The sequence below is a fragment of the Anopheles darlingi genome, chromosome 2 (genome assembly GCF_943734745.1).
Source record: "Anopheles darlingi chromosome 2, idAnoDarlMG_H_01, whole genome shotgun sequence".
Lineage (NCBI taxonomy): Eukaryota > Metazoa > Arthropoda > Insecta > Diptera > Culicidae > Anopheles > Anopheles darlingi.
Window position 1 is genome coordinate 26,581,903 of NC_064874.1, and position 15,547 is coordinate 26,597,449.

General features: G+C 51.8%; 1 long non-coding RNA gene across 1 annotated transcript in view; it reads right to left on the reverse strand.

Annotated features, from left to right (window-relative positions):
* LOC125948029 (uncharacterized) overlaps positions 1–15,182 on the reverse strand; it is a 23,178-nt gene extending 7,996 nt beyond the window's left edge. The window contains exons 1-2 of the long non-coding RNA XR_007468544.1: positions 15,076–15,182; positions 9,226–10,062 (exon numbers count right to left, since the gene is read on the reverse strand). This is a non-coding gene — a long non-coding RNA (uncharacterized LOC125948029). The remainder of the gene's footprint in view (positions 1–9,225; positions 10,063–15,075) is intronic.
* Between the last annotated feature and the right edge of the window lie 365 nt (positions 15,183–15,547).

The following is a 15,547-nucleotide window of genomic DNA, read 5'->3' on the forward strand; positions in this document are numbered from 1 at the left end:
GAAAAGTTATGGTTTAATAAAATATTATTGGATCGGATTCCGTTTCGTCGTCGTCGTTGTCTCTTTCTCTCTTGTGCGCACGGTTGTCTTGTCAAAATATCCCAACTGTTCTGACGGGGTGCCTGTGACTGTGTGTGTGTGTGTGTGTGTCGCTTTATAACAGAGAGAAGTAGCCCCGTCTCCCACCGCACACACCCTAGCACCGTGTTGGCCTGCCAGGCGGGCGGATGATAAATAAAATGCTGAAAATTGGATATGGCTCAAAATGGCGTCGGTGCTCCCGTCTGCACTATCAGTGCTGGTAGCTTCTCTTATCGGACTCCGGGGTGCCTCGATGCTTCAGCTGCTGCTGCTGCTACTACTACAAGATAACCATGTTTTGGGGTGTCATCAGTTTAAGCGAGATACGATTCCAATAACTTGCTCGCCGCCACCTCTGCCCCGTGTCTGGGCGCATTAAGGATCGCTATAAAGAAAGTGATTTTCAATCTCACTCTCGTCGTCCCATATGAGGCTTAAAAAGGGGCGTCATAACAGTAAAAATTACTTTGAAATAGCCGAAATTTGCGAAAGAGTTTTACCGCCGCAGTTTGCGAGTTATACTTTACAGGCACACGCAGGCACTTCCCGTCCCGCCGTTATAATGGTTTTGGTCGGTGGCAATCTCTTTCCAGCTTCAGGCTTCGTTGATTCACTTTATGATGATCTGGTTGAAACGGTCCCCCTGGAACGCTGGTGCAGTGTTGTACTCTTAATCAAGGCTCATTATAAAGAAGCGTCTCAATGCCCTGGGCCCCAGAATGCTGCTTTTGAATGCTCGCTTAAGCACATGTCAACCCAGACGATGTGAGTGAGATGCTACTACTGCAACGCCTCATTACAAAACAGAACCAGAAGGCTTCGCTAAAATTCGCAAAATATCAAGTGATGTCTGCCTTTTTGTTGGAAGCGTCGAATGGAAAAAAGAGAGAAATGACAGGACTGCATTCATTTATTGCGCCATCTTGTCGTCCAGTTACCAATGTTCGACGGTGTCAATGTACGGACTCTCCACTCGTGTTTTGTTGGAAGAAATTCTTTTCCTTTTGCACGGTACCACCAGAATGCACTAGACTACACACCACACCAGTGATGATGATGACACTCCAGTGTGTGTGTGTGTGTGTGTGTGTACTGAACCACAAACACACACACAAAAACACACGACATAGTACCTAGCTTAATTAAATTGCAAACCGCGAATGCACAATACCGTGTACCGGGAATGAAATAAGAGACACCGCACCTCCCCCCCCCCCCCCCCCGATTCCCGGGCCACGGGCCCCATGCCACGGGTTGCACGGGCTGGTTTTAATGAGATCCATCCTCACTCCATCCAGACCATCGCGAGCACAACATTGCGGGTAGTAAAAATATGATTTTGATTATCAAACCAAAACGAGAGGGGGAGGAGGTGGTGGGGTGCGCGACGACTACACTACACGACGAGCGTCCTCGAGCATCCTCGGGGCTTTGCCGGTTGGCACTGGCTGCCAGAATGTGGTGCGCGCCATTTTACCACGAGTCAATAAACTCACCACCACCATCCGAGCGCATCTGTCGGACGAGACCCGGCATGGTCACGCTACTCGCCCACGGGAGTGGGTGGTGCGAGGCGAGGCGAATTATAAGGAAAATTGTCGCGATAAAGAAACTACTCGAGCGAAAGCGTTCCGTGGTTTGGAGGAGACGTACCAACCACACCAACGACGATGACCGGTGGACCGTGGGGTGGACACGGAGGTAGGGAAGGGAAGGGAAGGGAAGGGCGCGCTCGTCCCCTACACTTGGGAGTTGGCGGTTGTTGTTTTCCCGAGCACCACTTGAAACAAGTCCCTTGCGTGTCATTATCCTGGATTCCGTTTCCGTTCCGTGGCCGGTCCGTCGGTCATGCCACGCTGGCATTCGCGAAGACCATCGCGCGAGCGGTACCACCCCAATCAAAGCTTCCTCTCCCTTGGCCCTCCACTCCACCCTTCCACCCAAAAGCACTAGACGCGAAGGGGACGCGAAGCATGAGCACCATATTCCATCCGAAACCACAAAACAACCCCCACTCCCGCACACACACACACATACGCGCACAAACAACCGTTACACGCCAGGCTGGGGGACCGTAGCCCGGTGGATTATGTATTAAAAAACATAAAAAATAATCATCACAACGGCGGCGGCACAACATGCCCGGTGTGCGAGAAGGACGCCTTAACGACTTGGTGGACTGACGGAAGGAGAGAGGGAAGAGCAGGGAGAGGTGGCATGCACCCCCTCTTCCCCGTCACTGTGCCCTTCGTCTCGTGTGATTCATAAAAGAATTTCATCTTTTCCCTTTTTTTTCTCCAACCAGCAAACGAAGCAACACAAATGATGGCCAAGCGCACCAATAGAACCGCCGGCGCGAGCACACTTTGTGAGGACATTAAAGAGAAGGAGGGCGAGGAGGAAGTCAACAAAAACGAGAGAAAGAGAGAGAGAGAGAAGCGCATCCTTGGAAGGATTCCTTTGGCGCACGAAAAAGGAAAGGTGCCGATCGAATGCTTAAGGTTTGCGGAGTGGAAAGGAAGAGTGGGTAGGGCAGCCACTATAGTGGTGTAGTGGAATAATAACGTCCACCTCCCCGCGAAGCCGATGATGATGATGATGATGATGACGCTCGCGATGACGTACGCGAAGGGATCTCCGCACAAGAAACTCGATGCCATGACGTCGGCCATGATTATTGTGCGCGCTCGTGCTCGAGTTAGAGACGATTATTAGAGGGTTGCCCCTCTCTCGATCTCTCGCTCTCTCTCGTCACCTTGATAGGTATTTGGCTCCCGTTTTTCCCTCCTCAGCATCGTCAGCATAATTTCGCAACCGGTGCGCGAACACTCATCATCGGGCATCGGATTTGAATGGCCAATGCTACGGAAAGCATTGTGGAATTAGAATGGTGCAGGTGTGTTCGCCAAAGGTTAAGATGGTTACGGTTGCAAATTGACTTGAGCAGAGACACGATTCGAGGGACCTTTTCGAGGGCGTGCACATGTTTCGAAGGGAATGCAGTTTGGCGTCAGATGCTTTCGATCTGCTATGCTTCGAATCAACACCTTAGCATCATGGAAAGCGATAGATAAAATTTTATATTTTAATATATATAATATGAAATATTTTAAATAGAAGCAACTGGAGACACTAGCTGCAACATTGGGACACAATCAAAGTGCTAGTGATCGGTTCTATCGAGGGGAGTTATTATGTTTTACGCTTATCATCAGAATTGTATTAAACTATCAATTTTCGGAGCAAATGGCAAGCCGAACCATGTTGTGCAAGGGTGCTTTTGTTGTGATCGAGGCCAATGTTCGCTGAATGATACCATTCAAGGGCACAAACATCACTCGTGAGAGATGAGATGGCTCGTGACATGCCGATGTTTTGCTCCATCCATCACACATTTACACCCCCGTCGAGCGAGTCAAAGGGAGTATTTTTTTCTGCTAGATCCTCTGCCATCCATGGCAATCCATCTACCAAGCGCAAAAAAAAACCTCCCCCACACACACACGCATTATGGTGTCATCATGCGACTTCTCGTGGGAATCCTTTTGACAAACGCTCGGTACTGTGTCCCGCCGCCCGCCTTATTTCATGGTAGGCAGGTGCGTAGTGCCATGATGTGTTGCTGTGTGCTTCACGTGTATGTGTGCACGCTCGAATCCCATCGGTTGAATCACCCCTCCGACCGAACCGAGGCGATGAACACGCGGATAATTCGGAGCAATCTTCATTACCCCAGGAGACAACTTGCGGACGGGCGTCTCCGGTGGCATCGGATGCCCCCCTCACATCCACTTCACGCCTTCCCTTACACACACACCAATTTCCGCGCGCGCTCGTTCGCATTACAAAAGCAACAAATACCGTCGTGATGGTGGTGGTGTTTGGGGGGTTGGGGCGAGTGAGGGAAGACCTGCTGCAACCCCTTTGTACCCGGAGGCCATGTGTTTACCCTGGGCAACCCCAATGGCAACTGCGACGACGACGACGACGACGACGACATACAAAACATAGACATACACATAGCACACATAAACACCGAGATAATAAACAACGGAGTAAGAAAAGAACGGAAAAGAGTAAACGAGTGGCAACAGGGGAGGAGATGAAGGGGGGGGGAAGGGGAAGGGTTTTTATCACCCTCCCCGGCAAAGGGGGTGCGAATGTTTTTTCACGCCACACCACACCACACCACACCACACCACCCCTCGGCGACACCATGATGTCAAATCAGTTCGTTCGTTAATGGCGAAAGGAGCATAAAGCGCGCGGTTTCAATCGAGGTTCGCAACGACGGGGATGGGGGGATGGGAACCGCAAACAACCGGAAACCATCATCCCCCAGGAGAGTAAGAAAGAGAGAGAGAGAGGCCTTGAATTGAAGACTGGAAGCGATGGAAGCGAAATTACGCGGCGCATCATTGATTCCACCGAGTCGTCCTGCTCGAGGTGAGGGTGTCGGTTTGATTGGGATAAAATGAGCCACCCCTCACTCCACTCCACTCCACTCCGAAGCCGCGGCCACGCCGGCGGTCACCGCGAATTTCTCTAATTATGTCATGGTTATTTGACCACATTTCCGATCGTTATTTGTCTGGTCTGGTGCGCTATCGCGAATGAGGTAGTGGGGCTCGAGGGCTACGTGACAAATGGACCACCACCACACCCTGCTATCCCATCCCTTCACTCCGCCTTCTGAACCACTCGAACCCGGAAATGGGTGCTCGAACTGCCGAGAATGACCGATCGGTGATAACGACCAATCGGGCGCGTGCCGTGCAGAAATAAATGATCCGATAAAGTTGAATTAGATTGCCCCTGGAGGGGGGGGAGGACACCGAGTGTGTGCGTGCGAGTGTGTGTGTGTCGATGAGGTGTTCAGTAGGTCGCAGGACAAATGACCCTCAAACTCCGTTCCCTACCGCCCCCGGGGATGGTGGTGGCCATTGTGGTTTTATGTTTTTCTCCCCTGGAGCAACGCTCGCGTCCTGCGCTCATTGTCGGAAACTAATAGTGGAAACGCAATTGCAATTGTACCACACCGGAAGTGCTACCACCTCGGACACACACACATACACACAGAGCCACGTGAGTATAAAGTCCACGCGGTGTGTAAAATTGACTATTTTTTTTAAACAGAATATCCGATGCGCACTGAAGCACAGCATTTGTAATTGAATCGCGGCTAATGCTGTGGGGAATCTGGGACGGTGCTGTACCGTTTGGCGAACGTGGGAGCGACACGCGTGAAACATAATTTAATATGCTCCATAATGTGCTGCATCGCTGGCGTTGTACGTTTAGTGGGAATGTTGGAACGCTGGGGCGACTGTGTCGCAAAACAATTCGCCACTGATTTCCCTTGCGCCGTAATTTGATTTATCGCGGCGAGAAAAACAAATAAAATGATCACACACACAAAACCCGGGGAGGCCCCGCCCCTGGGATGGAAATGATATTTTCCCAACCCCGGGCGAGCATCTGCGTGGTGCAGTAGGAAAAAAAGGGCTGTGCAAACGAAGCGCTGAGAGTTGTGAGAATTTGGCGAAGGTAGTAGTCAACACACTTGGTTTGGTATTTCTTGAAGATATTGAGGCAATTTGGTGCACAAGATTTCAAGAGTAAATAGTTTCGAAATGCTTTGATAATTCAAAAGGCACCGTTCCCTGTTACCAAGGTGAGCCTTTTAATGATCCGCTATCCTTTATCTACATATTTCGTCTTTCGATTGGTGAAGGTAAATACAGAAGAGAACGAACACCTTTACCATTTTAAGCCTCTTCCACAAAAGCATTCAAACCTAGCAGGTGCTATGATAGGCTTCATTCCTCTCAATGCTGGTGCTGCTGCTGATTGCAAATCCATTTGCGATCGACAATTCGCCCCTGATCCAACGAGCGAATGAATCTCTCGAACGTTCGTTCCTTCCTCAAATATCTCAACCCATTCGGCCAAAAACCAAGCGAATCAGAATAGAGCATCATAGCAGCGCCTTCATCTCTGATCAACTTTCATTCAAAATCATCACTAGCTTCACCCCGCCGCGGCGGACGAACATTCCAGGGCTCACGAGGACTCGCCGCCTCATCAGGCAACCGACGCTGCGTTGGGACATCAAAAGAAAATGGGAAACTGGGGCGCGCACGGACGCACGGGCGGTTGTGAAAGTGAAAAGCCGTCCCGGTGAACGAGAAGGAAACTATCAACGTCCACGGATACCTGACGTGCCAGTAAGCACGTTCTGGGGCGCGAAGCTTTACAGCTCTTGACGCCCGGCGCATTCCACGGCCATTCCTTCCGCGCCCTTTCGCACCCCCCTTCCCCACGATATACATTAATTAAATTCCCAATTCATCTCGCGGGTGTAATTTCAACTGCTTATCGGCGCCATTGCGCCATGGCCATTATCACGTGTGCCACTGGCGGCTTGCCACCACCTGCCGGGAGTGGGTTTTGTCGGGGTGGATTTTCCGATTCCACAGAGCCTAAGGCCGGGCTGCTGCAGGTGTTGGCAGCGTTTGACTCCCCCCAGTGCCCTCGTAGGGATCCTGGATTAAAGTCAACTTTAAGGCATGAAACTCGATCCTCAAATACAACTGAGAGGGAAACGCTTACGGGTGCGGGAGGAATAAATCAAAATTCATAAATCGTTTCCAATCCATTGGCGCCATCGGCCACCGCCGGCAACTTGTTTGTGATTAGTGAAAGGCTTCTTGGTTCGATTTTTTTCCGAGCAATTGAACCCCAGCACCCGAACGGGCTGTGCTGCTGTGGAGCGCTCATGCTCCAACCGGTCGTAGCGGAGGCCTCGGAAAAGGCCACGGAGCACGGAGGTCATCCAGCTCCACGGGCGCAGCGCAAAGCAAGCGGAAAAATAATAAACCATCGGCGGGAAAAACAAATAACCCAGTGCCAGTGCCAGTGCCAGTGCCTGCGTCATAGCTGCTCGCCTACCACCACCACCCCCACTACCCGCCCCTTAAAATCCTGGGAACCATCATCATCCGGTGGCGCACCAAAAAACCGAACGATGAACGAGCGCTAGAAGCGAATGCCTTACCCTGGCAAGCATTTTACGGCCCCGAACCGAAGCGACCGTCTGTAGAGCGACACGGCACGTGGGAGGGCTTCGTTTGGGGCGAGGGGGCTGGGAAATTAATTAACGATTCAATTTTCTCTCCAAGCGCTCCCAGGGAACCTGGCACCTCCGTCGGCCCCTTGGCATGCGACTCGTTAATCGAGGTGAAATCGTATGCCGAGCAGCGTTCACCGTGACACCGTGTGCCCTTGGTGACAGGCATGCTGCTCCAGGGTTTTCACTGTGGTATACCTTTAGCACCAGCACCAGCAGCAGTAGCAACAGCAGCAGCTTGAAACAAATTTGGTCAATATTTTTTCGAGGAATACCTCCCCGGGCCCCTTCCGTGGCACACAAGATTCAAAGAGCAGCTGTTTGACAAACGAAAAGAAGGCGAAACCCGGTGGTGGTGCCCGGTGTTATGACACGCCCATCAAGATGTGGAATGTGCTGTCGGCTGGAATTTCGGTTTTTGGTTTCGGAGATTTTCCCCCTCTCTCATTAGCACTAGACAGATCGAATGATCATCATCGTGTAACCTGTGAAAGCGTCACACCAGGAAAGACAATCCCGAGACATGACCAAAGAATCCTGGAAGGTGGATCCGGACCCCGTAAAGCGTCTAAAATGGGAACCCGAGAGCCAGAGCCGTGGACCTTCGCGGACGAGTGGTTTTAAATTGCGAATCAACTAATTGGCAATCGAACACAATTTCGATTCCGATCGCGATCCCCGCACGCTGTAATCAAACGCTCATTTGAGGTGCCTGAGACCGGAGACGTTCTCCGGTGAGCTCTCGGTGTCATGAAAGCTGGACCAGTGTTCCGGGGTGGGGCGTTCAAATTCAAATTCGATTCCCAGCCCGTTACGTGCCTTGTCCACCAGTTTGTACGATTATGTCTGTGCGTTCCGACAATTAAATTGTCGGAAAAACGCAAGACCAGCACGACGGACCTACGGAACTGGCGCTTACTGGAGGCCAAGAAGTGGAAGAAACGGACCGCGTCGTTGGCTATTTAATTAAGACTCATTGGCTGCGATCTGACGCGGGCAGCATCACGGTCGATGGCGTGAAGGGAAATCGTGTCCGTGACAGTAACATACAATGAATTCGTTCAACGAGAAGGCGTGAGCCATTTGATTATTGGATTCTTTGGGGTCTTGAGCAAGAAGGAGAACATTTGTCTTGGAACATGGAACGGTTACAGAGAGGAGCTTTACACTTTCCCATCCCAGGCCAACCAGTTGTCCGTGAGCTGCTAGAAACAACATTGTGGCAGCATCCTCAGCATACGCGAATTCTCCGTTCTCGTTTCTCTGCAGATGGAGCCGCCTGGTAGCTCACTCGGTCGAAAATCGTTCGCCAAGCCTTTAACCATCGCTACGTAGCCATCGACCGCAGGATGGTGCATATCTCTGCGAGCCACACAAATCAGCGCACCAACTTAAAGCTATTTGCAACCGGTCCTATGCTCGCTCGCTCGCTCGTTCGCTCGCTTTCGTACCCTCGAAGCCTGCCTTCGAAGTCCATCCAATCTTCCAAATTGCTTCCAAGTACCGGTTATTGACCAAAACCGAGTTCGCCGTCGCTCGTCAGAACATGGGAAGGGGCAACGCGGCAAGGCTTGAGGAGGAGGTGGAAGATGGGCCATTTTGTTCGCCAACCTCATAACCCCTTCCCCTCCTTCTGCCCAACAAACCCACACACGCACACACACACACACACACAGCGCATCCCGTAATAAAATGCCATAAACCCTCTGCTAACCTGCCGGCAGCTGCCTGCCAACGGTCAGGATGAAGGACCTGTTCGCGTGATGGCCTCGAGTCCGGGCAATGGCGCCCATTTGCGAAGAACCCCTGGATCCGGTTCTGGCGGTCGAGAGGGGGGAAGATATACAGCCAAGGAGTGGGCGTCAGGGCGAGGGTGTGGTTGGTGTAAGTAAGTGGGAGGATGTAAAGAAAATCCTTGCGAAACATACGCCCAGGCTATCTCACTCCCTCTCTCTCTCTCTCTCTCTCTCTTTCACTCCCTTACTGTTTAGCCCCAAAACACGAAATGCTTTTACCTTTGATGCCTGGTACTCGGTTTGGCGTGGCAGTAACGGCCTTGATGTCCGGAATACACATCTACACACATACGCAGGCACACGCACCAACTCGCAAATAAACACACACACACACAAAGATGAACGTACGCGGATTTTCGGGCCGATGGACAATTACTTGCCGCCTTTTGCCAAGGGCAGATGGTGGACGGTGAGGCACCTTGAGCGAAACACCAAGTAGGCCGAGTAGAGGTGCTCTGATGCTGCTGCTCCTCCTCACAGCACTTGCACAGCACTACTGTGTATGTGAGCGGGAGTGTGTGTGTCCACCTACAACACTCCTAGCCACTTACTCACTCACTGTTGCTGCTGTTGCTGCTGCTCGTCGTTAGATTCGTGCCACCGTTTTCCGTCATTTACTTTTTTGCGCAGCATAATATGTTATCCGATTTCCGGTGCTACGGCACACAGGCACACACACACACACACACACACCGTAAGCAGCCTACTCTGCTCGACAGCTTCAAGCTGGTTTGGGGCTGGTTCAAGCTCACTCGCCACTCGCCACGCTACATCCACGGAAGCTTCATTTTCTATTCGCTTTTCTTGTGCCGTGCACCCACGCACTCGAGCACACACACACACAGACAAACGGTCGCACACACACACACACACGCACGCACGCGCGATCTGATGAATACACTCGCGGACACGGTTGCGGTTTACGGTGGTCTCATCCGCGCAGTTCACTTTTCACCTTTGATGTCTTCATGGAACTGCCGCGGCGAGGTCTACTGGGATGATGATGATGATAGATCTCTCTACCATTCGCACTCTACGCTCCACTCTGCGCGTAGCCTACGCTGATGGAAAGTGGTTGGGAAAAAGGCGAAAAAAAACGGAATGAACGAAAAAGGGTTTTACGATTAGCGGACGAAACCGCGCGCGGGATAAAAGGTCCCGCCGTGGCCTCCCCAAAACGGATTGCCTAGGATTGGTTAGCCGGTTAGTAGTCGGTTAGTCGGTCGGTTGGCCTTGACTTTGACAGCTGCTGCTGCTGTCGACTCATATAATTGCTAACAAACGGAGGGTTTAATCCAGCGCCGTCCTCTCCGACCGTTTGATCCATCAAACACACACACACACACACACACGGACGGATCCACTCTCGTAAGCACTCGCTTCGACCACATTCGACCCTTTCAACCACGCTCATCATCACCACCACCACCAACCACCGGATCACACGTCGGATGAATGGTGGAAACATTCTTCGTTATTTTTTCTCTGGCTTCCCCTGGAATAGACCAACTGCTGCGGGAAAGTGTCCCTCACCAAAAAAAAAACCACGTTCCGAACCCGCGCCGGACGTGCTAAGCCGTGAGCTTGCAGCTTGGCACCAGCTCTATGGGTGCGCCTCACGCCCAGACGCGGCAACCGAACGGGATTTGGGATTAATCATTCATTCGGACACCCGCCGGTGGGATGGGGTGGGGTGGCCACCCTTCTGCACGGCCACGGTTCTCCATGTGCGGTCTCTAGCCGGACCGATTGAGCTGCATCGTTGCCGCATGGTTTTGGAGAGAAAGTTTTGAAAATCCCTCACCCTGAAGCTGGCTATCGTCTTTTGAATGGTGAGCGTATGTGTGTGTGTGTATGTGTGACCGCTTAGCTTAGCGCATCGCCAAAGCCCACTGTCCGTCATGTCATTGCTTCCGGCTGGCAACCTAGACCGGCCAGGAACGGCCGTGACACAAGAGAAATCCTCGGTTCTGAATAAGTTCTCCGGTTGACGGAACGCTCCGAGGCAAATGTGAGGTTAAATCAACCAACCAGTTTGTTTCTTTTTTTTTCTTCCTCTCTCTCTCTCTTTCTCTCTCTCTCTAGCTCGCGCTCCCTCGCGCTCTCTTTCTATCTGATCCTTCCGTAATCCTTCGGGGCTAAAATAATCAACAAAACTTTTGGTTCTGCCGACCGACGGCAGCAGGTTTCCCTCAATCTGATCCATCTGTTCGTCGAAGTCCGTTGTCCTGCCTGCTTCCTATCTCCATCTCTTTCTTTCCCTCGGACTCTGCTAATTTGATCCAGATTCACAAACCGATGAAGCGGCTCCTTATCCTTTTCTTGCTTTTCTCCGGTTTTTGTGTTGGAGTTTTTTTTTTGTTTTGCTGAGTCCTGCGGTCCCAAACAAAAGTCAGTTCTCCTGCTAGGGGAAATGGTTTTTCCTGCGCTTTTTTGTTGCGTTTATTTGTGCCAGTGAGTCTATGGGCTGGTGCTCAGCAGACGAAGACACACAACAGCAGAACTAATGCACACCTCTAGCCGTTAGCGAGGGTCCATGAAAACGTAATTAGGCAAACCTTGGTCGCCTGGCACTGGCACCGTGCCCTGATCTGTTTCAGATGTACTCCCCATTAATGGTCTCGGCAAGGCCTCCCCCTAGGGTTGATGGATAACGGATTGAATCCGAGCGTTGTCCTTCGCCAATTATTGTTTTACCGATCTCCCTCCGTTAATAGTAGCAAGATGGCGCATAGAAAGGAAGGACACCGTATGCTTAGTGCGTAAGGAGGTCCTAAAAAAAAAAAACAAAAAACCCTCCAAGCGTCAACCGTGGCGAAGCGAATAACCGAAATAAAAATGGCCAGGACTACAACATAATCCCGTCCGCCGGTTCCTCTCCTCTTCGGTCATGTTTACGGTACGGAGAGCTTCACTGAGGTTAGGTTTCGAGGGTGACAAAAACACCTTCATCAACAACGTCACCCGGTGCCCGGAAGGAAGGATACTCTCTCGTTCGAGATACGCCATTTTTCATCCCTTACCTTGAACCTTATGTAAAGGTAGCTCGCAGAGAAAGAGAGAGAGAGACGAAGGGAGCGCACACACCGCGAGGACGTAACATCACTTGCGTAAATGAATTATTATCCGGCCGAGGGCCACAATTAAGCTCTGGTGACACATGCACGCCAGAAGCTTCCTCAGTGACGTGCGGAGGATAACAGACAAGTCCCGCACCATACGTATCATCATCATCATCATCCTTATCCCCGTCAGATTCCAGCGCAAAAGTAAAAAATCATTTCAACTGAAGGTGCGCACACCAACGTGGAGCCCTTATCGTGTGTCGGGAAATGGGAAAACTCGTGCATTGCAGCGGAAAAATCCAGATTGTTCCATCGGCCACCACTAGCCAGCGATGAGTGGGATTTTTATTTTGCAAGACAAATGTTTTTCAACACGATAATCCCTTCGATTCCGAGGTGTCCGTTGTTGCTGTTGTTGTTGTTGTTGATGTGGTTGTTGCAATCTAAATCAATTGACCAGCAACCATCGGGAGGACAAAAAAAACAACGGATTGCTGGTCGTAGATCCGATCCGAAAAAATCGAATCGCGACAAGGCGCAAGATGGATAACCATTTTATCGCCACCGGATCGAAGGACTCCCTTGGTCGGGTGTTTGTCCGGCTGTGTGTGTGTCTCTACCGTGTGCCACCGTGTCTGGGGATGGTTTTTGGGGAGTGTTTTTCTTGTTTTTTTCCACGCCAGATTCACGCGTACGTCTTCACCGTCCTGCTGCTCGCTCTATTTTTCTGTTTCTCACGGCAAAAACCTCTTGGTGTCTAAAGGGACCTGGTGTTGCGGGCATGCGGGTTTGTGTGGTCGCGAGCTGTCGATGCCACTGTCTTCTCTCTCTCTCTCATTCTCTCTCTCTGCTGGACCGGATCGCCACCGTCGTCGGTAGCGGTGCCCGTGGTCCGGAACCGAAATTTATTGTAATTTATTCAAAAGCATTTCCAGCATAATTGAATCACTTTTCGGGATCGCACTCTCCCCGCTTGTTCAGCACCGTGTTTTGTCTTCGCAACTGTCACTCTGTCTGACTGTCAGTTTTGTCTCTACCTCGTCACTTCGCCCCTGTGTCTGTCCACTGCAGGTCGTGCAGGTGGGCATTTCCTACGAATTTGCTCAACCGCCCGGCCGGGAAAACTTTTTCCTTCACTCTCTCTCTCTCTCTTTATACTGTTTTGTTTTGGTTTTTCTCGGTCTGCTAGGTTCACCCCGGGCTCCCCAAGTGTCTTGTTGTGTGTCCCACGGTACGTCACTAGCCGGTATGGTGCTACGTTTGTGGTGGTGCTGATGATGGATTAGGCGATGCTGGTGCTGGACACTCTGTGGTAGACATATTCTATCGCCCGCACAAGCCGGCGTTCTTGAAAAGAAAATGACCTTCACTGACACATTACCGTTGTGAAGGTAGTGGTAGGCTCACTCCGCTGATCGCTCTAGGTCGTGGTATGCTTCAACTTGTAAGGTCAATCGGCCAGAATAGATACCAACAGACACACACACACATACACACGAGGACACGTACAGTAGCCGTTGAGGGCTTCGAAAGCGTAGGCATGCGTGAAGTTCACGGTCGTCGTCATCGTCTTAGTCCAAGGTACCTAGGAGCAGCAGCAGAAGCAGGACACCTATTCCTGGCGGTACAGGACAGTCCAGAGTGCACTCCATTAACCACGGATTCCTCCCCTGTTCCGGTGAACGAACCACTTTACGACTTGTTTGCCCTCTTTTCACACACTTTCCCTCTCCCTCTTTCTCGCTCTCTCGCTCTGTGAAGGCCACGAACTGAACCGGAAACACACATACCGGATGCATGGCAAAGCTCACACATTGCAACACATTCGCAACCCTCGAACAGTGGCCCGGTCGGTTGGTCCGTCCGGTCCCGGTGTAGCAGCGGATCGATCCCTGAACCAACCGTAACGGATGAGCGCCTCGCTTTCGAGGGTCCTGCGCTGCCGGTGCTGGTACTGGTGCTCCAAAAGCAGGTCACAGCACAGCACAGCACAGCACGGCACTATCCGTGCGCAACTAGAGCATCCACGAGCATCCACGGAGCACGAAGCGAACGAACGGGCATAGTTAATTATTCATTAGCATCGATTTTTCTAAACGCCAGCCGAATCCTGCTCTCTGGACTGCTGGACTGCTGGTCGGTACCGGGATCCCTACGGCTCCCACGGTACACACCTCGTACACGCCTCATACACACGCTCACACCCATCGCAATCCATGCGCACATACGCTCCTACACATACATACACACTGCGTTGCGTTGGTTGGTGTAGTGGCCATTTGGGGGCCGATGGAGAAGCACACTGACACCGTTTGATTGAAAACAAACTTCTCGCTCCACGCGCGCTGCTGCTGCTGCTGCTTGGTTCTCTCTTTCCGCATTCCGTGCAGCTCTCACTCGCTCTCTCTCTCTCTTTCGCTCTCCCTATCTCTCTCTTTATCTGTGCCATTTCCGGTCTGTTTTCCACACACCAACTTTCTACAGGAAACGGAAGTTATCACACTTTCGAAGGCATCGAAAGACCAAAACACGCGATCAGAACGTTCCGCCTGGTTGGCGAGGTCCCTGCTCACAGGACTGGCCTCTTAGAGTGCCAGGACACACACACACACACACACACACACACACGAACACACTTACAAACGCACCAATGCCCACAGACAGCAAACTTATCGTAACACCGTCAACCAACCAACCAACCGAGCGACCGTCGGCTTCACTTTCGTCCTTTCCAACGCACACCAACACACTTATTGACAGCTCAGGGACTGTATTAGCGCACTATTGACAGGGATGCTGAAGCAGCGTGATCGATTTGGAAAGATTTTTCTACGCTTTTCGTTCGCGTGCTACGACCAAGCTGTCAAAAACCGAGAGAATTCGGAACATTCCGTTGGTGACCGCTAGGCCGGCCCGATTGCCCCGTGGCCACTTGTTCCGAGGGAGATTCCGCACCGGTTTCGCCTCCGCTTTCGTCACTCCCTTCGTGCGTGTGTGTTCTTACCTTTGGCACCACGCACAAGGTCCAAGAAGTGGCCGGAATGCCCGGACGCCCTCGGCCCCTCGGTTCGAACGGACCACCAATTTTCGCCGCAAAACCAAAGGGGAGAGAGGGTGGCGGACACTAGCACACGGCGGTCCAGACGTGAAGCGTGTCAAGCGTGACGTCGCCTGTACGGTACGGTGTACGCGACGGCAGTCGTTTTCCAACTGACGACCGAGTCGCCCGATGGAGAAAATACCCGAAATCCCACCAATTCCACGGGTGGGTGGGTTCGCCGGGAAAACTGGGCCAGCAACGGACTCACCAGTGGGCCCTAAAGTTGGAGAAAATAGGGAAGGGGGACACGACGGTGGCCACGATTCTCGGACGCTCTCGGAGACACTCACGCCATAGGCCACGACTCGCAGCTTCCACTACTGCTCGTGCGCACTAGCATCGTCCTGTGGTGTGGTCGACACGACCTGAACTCTGC